The 7,343-nt window shown below is 36.5% G+C and overlaps 1 protein-coding gene and 1 long non-coding RNA gene across 2 annotated transcripts in view; both read right to left on the minus strand.

Annotated features, from left to right (window-relative positions):
- The window catches only part of LOC109322906 (mediator of RNA polymerase II transcription subunit 1-like), an 8,791-nt gene extending 6,499 nt beyond the window's left edge, over window positions 1-2,292 (minus strand). Inside the window, exon 1 of the mRNA XM_019554227.1 lies at window positions 2,269-2,292. The gene's annotated coding sequence lies outside the window, so the exon portion shown is untranslated. The remainder of the gene's footprint in view (window positions 1-2,268) is intronic.
- A 1,249-nt stretch (window positions 2,293-3,541) lies between these two features.
- Window positions 3,542-5,071, minus strand: LOC109322985. Its single transcript, XR_002104526.1, has 3 exons — window positions 4,996-5,071; window positions 4,109-4,163; window positions 3,542-3,668 (listed from the first exon to the last, which is right to left on the minus strand). It is a non-coding gene; the product is annotated as an uncharacterized LOC109322985 (long non-coding RNA).
- Between the last annotated feature and the right edge of the window lie 2,272 nt (window positions 5,072-7,343).

Consider the following 7,343-nt stretch of genomic DNA (forward strand, 5'->3'; position numbering starts at 1 on the left):
TGTTTTTGTTTGAATTTAAGTGGGGCTGGTTGTGCTCCAGGGTATGTTGGGGAGAAGAGCGAAGGCTGTTCTCACACCCACACAAGAAAGAAACAGGAGTGTATGGAAGAACTCCTTAAGATAAAATCTCTTCACGAAACAAAAAGGAAGAAAGACTAGACTGAAAGCAGTACCCCAATCAAGAAAAGAAAAATATAAATAGTTCTGAAGTTGACTTTGCCTTGCTGTGCACCTGTTATTCTGGTGTTCAATAAATGGAACTAAGTGTTGTTGGGTTTTTTTAAGGTAAAAACAAAAGTATGTAAAATAATTTGAAAGTGTCACAGGATGTATAGATGTTAATGGATAGGGGCTATAAGAAGGGAAAAAAAGTTAACAACAAAGAATTGATCAACTATATACGATCTGGATTCAACTGATGATCAAAAAATCTTGGGCATTGTCCGAGGGTGTTAGAAGAGAGGGGTAACCCAGATAACAATCTAGTCATATTACTGATTTCCTACTGCGTCAGTAACACCTCCCAACTGATAACGTAAAATAAGATCAAGACTTGGCAGGTGAGAGGCAGAATATAATGCAGAAGTACACAAATCTGGCAATCAGATAGATAAGAGCAAAAAATCAAACCCTCAAGTATCAAGGAAAAGCCCCACACTTTACTATTACCATCCAACATTGAGCAATAAAATACCATAAAACTAGTTTAATTATATGAAATAGCATCTTCTAATGCAATACTGCTTGTACCCCTCCCTACGTTTATTACACACTGTAACTATACATCATTAAGGCCATAATTGAAAGCCAAGCAATTAATCACCTATCTATAAATGTAGAATTAAAAACTTTGAAATTAGCTATCCACACCTATGAAATTATAGATCCTTCAGTTTAATTTTTTTTAATGTAGATAAGTTTATTAAAACAAAACTCCAAAATGTGTAATGCAGGCCTCAGAATATCAACAAGTATCCTGTCTGTCTTCCATTTCTTACCCAATTACCCATTTTTTGTCCATCTCTCCCCTACTATGGAAATTAGTTACTAAAATACACTTGGTGGTATCTAGTAAGTGAAAAGATAGCTATTGACCAAATTTGGTCTTTAAGTATACTTTAAACTCCAGTCAAGCCTTCAATCCTTATAATGGAGGTTACTTTTGGAACAGGGCAAGAAACATCTAACAGGGAATCTTTTAATCTACATTATGTCCATTAAAAATATCACTACTGAGATCATATTTCCTTTGTACCTGGTTTCTTCCTCAAAATTTCAGTGTTGCGTCTTTCTTTCACCGCCATAAACATAAAGTCAAGGTGTAAATGTAGAACAACATCTATCTAGCGTTAATATTTGGAAGACACATGTATTTTAAGAATCTGTTTGGTTACTAGTCAAAATTATAGTTTGTATCAGTTTGGGGGGTTTTTTTTGTAGTTTCCATTCTTTTACTGTGGCATAATTATACAGTCCTATACAAAACTAACACATGCCCAATCAGTATATGTCCAACTGGTACACAGAATTTAAACATTCTAGACTGTACTTATTGCTTAGAGGTAAAAGGTAGCTTTCAACCTTTTTAGACCTAAAGGCACCCCTCCAAAAATGTAAACTCTTAGTTTTTACTTGTTTTTTTCACTAGAAAAACATCAGAGCAATTTTTCTGTTGCAAAGAACTCAGAACGATCACCATAAGTCATAGTGTTTTTAGCATAATTAATTTCTATTTAAAAACCAGGTTTATCTTATGAATTATATTTAAGCACCTAGCAGTGCTAACACTGTGTGGCACCCTTGAAAAATTGAGGGCACCCTAATTGAGAATCACTGGCTTAGGTAAACAGGTGTAATTGTACGGACCTTAAAATTTAGGTCAGAAGGTCCAAGCCATGCTTAATTACATTTATATTTTTATTTATTATTTTATTTATTTACAGATTTGACAGTACAAGAACAAAAAAGCCCTGTAACATGAGGAATTGAGACGACTCCTCTTTAATCTATGATCTACATAGCAATAATTATTTAATGGTCTATTTTTTCTTTTCACTTTCTAGACTCTCAATTAAAAGAGGGAAAAGATAAATTTTAGTGATATGTAACTTCCTGTCTTCAGGTTGTTTAAAAAAGGAGACAGCTGTACCATTTTCCCCCCAAATCACTATGTTAAATAAGGCTTCCATTAATTGTTTCAAAATGATAGCATCATGACTATTAGATAATCCTTTTCTAATCAACAAGGGAATCCAAGCAATTCTGTACCTTAGATGCTGCAACAGATCTTCACAAATCTAGAGCAGGAAAGAAGAGATAAAGCGATCATGCTTTACTATTTAGAAATAGCTCCTTTGGCGACAACAGATTATTCTCCATTACTTAACAGCATTATTTTCTCTAAGAAATCTAAATCCTATTTTACAGTTAGTTGTTTTGCCAAAAACTTAATAAAAGAATACTAAGAAATGAGCAACTGTGCAAAGAATTACATAACATTGTATCTATTGTATTGTATCTAAATAAGATACAATTGATTTTTATATATTATTGCTAAAATCCATGGAGTCTTTGCCATTTTTTTTATTAGCAATTATTGTGCTGCAATTCTTTGAATATGAACTTCCCTTAATTAGATATTTCAAAGTAACTGGTGGATTTTCTTCACTAGGATTCCAAATTTTTATTTAGGACTCTTTCAGATTTTAATAATAGCACTGAAGTTTTCCACAGAACATGTAGAATGCTGAAAGCGAAAATGCAGGCTTCTCTTCACTATACCGATAAAGCTGTTTCAACTTTAATCTGAAATAATCACTTGTAATTACATGCAGGAACAACAACACTTAGTACTTTTATTTTGTAGTAACCTTATTCCAGTATTTTAATAAGAAGCTCCTGGAATGTTTCCACTGGTAATCTGCATTAGCCAGAATGTGTGCAATCATGGGGTAGATGGCTGAGAAATACAACAGGAAAAGATGCTTCCATTTGAAATATATATTAAGTTTCATCTTATTGGCAACATAGCATTAGGTCCTGATACCTGGCATGTATTGAAAACAATTCAAATTGAAAACCTGTATTTTAAGAAAGGGTGACAACCTGGTAGAAAATCTGAGGATGGCTATATTCAGAGACCGTATAAACCCCGATTCAGAAATCATACAAGTCATACCTTGTATTTGCTACTAAGATTTTAATAGATGACTTCCAAGGGCTCGGTCCAGCATGTTAAGGAAACTTAAATATATAAAGAAACTCAGTAGAGACATCATCTGTGAGAGCAGCTCAGTCTGCATACCTGCTCAGTCCCTGCCACTTCAGATGAGACTGCTAAACAGGATTCCAAGTAGTACAAATTGCTAAGTCCCGTAGGAATGAAGCTGATAACATTGGTAACTCACAGGAATCAGTCAGTCTACTGTGGAATTTTGTTCAGTAGCACAGGTGTATTCAAGTCATCATTTTTCCACAACTAACTATATAAGACACTCTTATGAACTTCTGTAAAGGAACAAACAAAAAGCCTTACCACAGGGGCCTCTCCAGGGTGAGCCAACTTTACATCTATCACCTTTCCATCCTTCTCCAACTGAACTTCTACATAGAACATATCTGAAGTTATGTAGCAAGATGTTCCATTAGGGCTAATGTGGGAGTTAAGCCTATGGAAAAGGAAAAGGAATTGTATATTTAAGAATTTGTTTGAGTGAAGAACAGAGATGAGTTTATTTTATTTGGGGGTGTAAGGAGATTCTAAGAAAAATTCACTTCTCTACAATAGCTGTTCCTTTGCTTGGCATTTAAAAATGACCCAAGCAAGGATTATGTTTTTGCCTTGCTCTTCTGCAATTTACATTATCATTTGCTGAACATTATTTGCCTTGGGCAGCAGCACTGATAACTGCATGACCCCAACTCCACCCAAGCAACAGGTCTAGGAATGGTACAGGTAATTGTGCGTCATGCATTCTCCATTTATTTCACTTACGTGAAATAAAAGGAAAAAAAGTTCATGAGATGTTGGCAAGTCAGCCACATGGTAATTCTCACTGGATTTGAGGCAGTTCAGCATCACTTAAATCTACTGCCTAAACTTACTTACCCCTTTTGTTTAGATAAAAATTCCAGTTGGTTCATCATAGCAGCCAGAGATTTAGCTGCAAAAGGAGAAATATTATTTAATTTTGAACTGGAAAACAGTATCAAGGTATTTGTACTCTAAAAAGTATGATTAGTAATAAGTCATAGGCTGTAATGTTTTCCATTAATTAGCAACCAATCTCAGTTTGTGCTTAAAGAATGCTTTACTGGAAATAGTACCATGTTGGGATCTGGGGTTGAGAATCCGGTACGTACTTTGGAAAGCACCTGCTGCAAAGCCAGTCAGAAATTCAAACAAATGTAACCAAGTGAAACAGTTACAAATTACTGCATCAAACTTGGGGGTAGAGAGATACAGTATTCTATTAAATAAAGCTTTAAAAAGAACAGTTTGTTGTACAACACCAACAGTTTCAAAGTAGGAAAACAAACAGAAGTGACCAAGAGAAGGACACATTTTGCCCAAAAGCTCATTTGACACCTCTCCCAACTATAGCTTGTCTAGTTAGTAAAAGATATCACAAAGAAACCCCAGACAAAACAAACAAGAAAACAAAACAAAACAAACACCCCCCACCCCACACACCTTGCTTCTTGCATATTTCCTGTAATGTTATGGCTAAAACACCTCTCCAAACCCAATATAAAAAAAAACGAATTACTATTCAGATAAATAAGAGTTTGGATAACAAAATATGTACTATATTTTTAAGCCAACTTCAGTCATACCTCTGGGTTCATGTAGGGTTTAGCACAAGGGTGCTAAAATACTGAGTACAGGCCTCTGGACACTGCCTTTCATTGGAGAATCAATTACCACCACTTTCACTTAATCAAAGTCAGTAAAACATTTGACAATAGACTATGCAGTTTCTTACAGCTTGTTACCATTTAAAGTTTTCTGTATCTTCTCCAAGCAAGAAAATAATGGACGATCTGCAGTAACAGCACTGGAACCTTGAGCTGGTTTTTCCTATCACAGTTGCAAGGAAAGGTGAAGTGAGAAAAGAAAAGACTGGGGGGGGAATCACTATCCAAAGTAAAAAAAAATACTTGGTTATAGATCACAGCTTGAAACCCAACCTAATAGCAGGACCAATTTAACTCCTAGAAGAATTACTGAATTTAATATGGAGACAGGAACAAATTAGGGCTCTGATTTTTCAGGCACTTATAAGTTACAATAGCATCCAGCTCTAGAGCAGATTCACCAAACTAAATGGATTAATGGAGACTACTAATGTGTGAAGCAATGGGGGGAAATATTCAAACTGTGTAGGAAACTGATTATCATTTGATAATCTGAGAGTTAGTTTCATTGTACTTCCAAAGGACAAATCCAGAGGTCTTCTTTTAATGTTTGGCCCAAGTAAAGAATAAGCAATACCATGTCAGGATTCCCATGAAAACATGTTTGTAAGATTGGGGCCCAAACATCTTTTCAAAATAAGAATTAATTAGAAATCAGTATTTCCAACCCTGCTTCCTGGCAATGCAGTCTGAAAACCCCCCAAACATCAATAAAAATGTAGCACTGTAAGTTCACTCTCAGCAGCTTAAAAATAAATAAATAAATAAAAATCACAATCCAATATAGGTTCAACAGTGGAACCAGAACATCATTTTTGTTCAGAAAGACAGTTTACTTAACCATTAAAGAGGAATATGGAAACAAATCTGATTAGCTCTTTTTATGCTTCACTCACTGATCTTGCTGGAGAAACAATAATGTATACAGGAAGATGCTAGATTTGATTATCAATATAAAGGAGAAGCAGCACTCATTCCTTAAAAGATAAGGACAAAAGATACTCCTAAAAGCATTCCACCTCATGATGGATCAAATACCAAAGTCCTTATTTATTGCCCAATGTTGAAAAGGCTTATGCACTTAGCTAAATTGACATATTATGAGCTTGGCAAATATAGCTCAGACAATCACTCTGGGGCTGTATTTGCCCCATAAAGAATTCATGAAAAACAGTTTCCTACACCATTTTAAAGTATCTCTGTCAATTGCTCTATAAAAAAAAGGATAACATTTGGGTTTCAGAAGATGTAATCATTCCAATTCGCCTTTAATATCAGTTAATGAAGCATTTTTCTTATTTACCCTTTTGTCACACATCCTCCCCTCAGCTTTGGCCTGGCTACCAGCAAGCTTGCTAGTCATTCTTACCATGCAAATTCGTACAAGTTTCAGAGTTTCACTCCATGGTTTCTGTGCATACTTTAGATGCATCTTTTCCATTAAAGCATTTGTTGAAATAAGTTTCCCAGAATCTGGAAAATATTTTGAAGTTTTCTGATGCATGCAAGTGCCACATTTTACAAGCTGATAGGGTAATACAAATAAAAGATCTAAAGTTATCTCTTTTTAACCTGCCTCTTTTAAAGCCTTCCGCATGATGTTTCACACAAGGAAACTTAGAAAAGTTCTATAATGCTTCTGGTTTACAGTTTCACTAGGGAGGCAGGATATCAAGGAATCTGCACTGAATATTGCCATTATACTATTATTGTAAACAATAATCTGAGAGGAGATGCAAGACCCCCAAGAAAATAGTAATTTACATATATACTCTTATATTTAAAACTCAGGGGAAATTAAAACCTTGTGAGAAATATATACTTTCTCTGTGTGCGTGAATGAATATTCTCTCTCTCTCTTTCTATATATATATATATATACACACATATACACACCCTCTTTCTCTCTATATATAGACGCCCTTTTTCTATACCCTATCTCTCTCTCTATATAGAAGGTCTCTCTCTTAACCCTTCCCAAAATCTAATTTCTTGAAAGTTTTTAAGTCTCCCGAGTTTTATATACAAGGAAATTAGATTTTGGAGAGGGTTAAGAAACATACACACACATGCGCACCAGCTTCTGGCTTCTGCCAAGGCAGGGGTGCCTCCAACCCCGAGCCGTTTCCAGCTGTTACAGAAGCGGCAGCCCGGTCTTGGCCCAGCCTCGAGGGGAACAGGGCTAAAGAAGACAAGTGCCTTCACTCCATAGCGGGTGGGTCAGAGCTGCCCCGCGGCCCCCCTCGCCCCCATTTGACACGTGCAGCGAGGCTATCGTCGCAGCCACCCCTGGGTAACACCAGGCGCCCCACCGCAGATAGCACCTGCGCGCGCAGCCCCCGGGCCGGTAGGGCAGCCCCCGGCCCTGCTCTGCCTCAGCCTCACGGCGGCCCCCAGCTCGGCCTGGAGGCGGCAGGGATCCTGCT

The sequence above is a fragment of the Crocodylus porosus genome, unplaced genomic scaffold, assembly GCF_001723895.1.
Source record: "Crocodylus porosus isolate Cpor-Errol unplaced genomic scaffold, CroPor_comp1, whole genome shotgun sequence".
Lineage (NCBI taxonomy): Eukaryota > Metazoa > Chordata > Crocodylia > Crocodylidae > Crocodylus > Crocodylus porosus.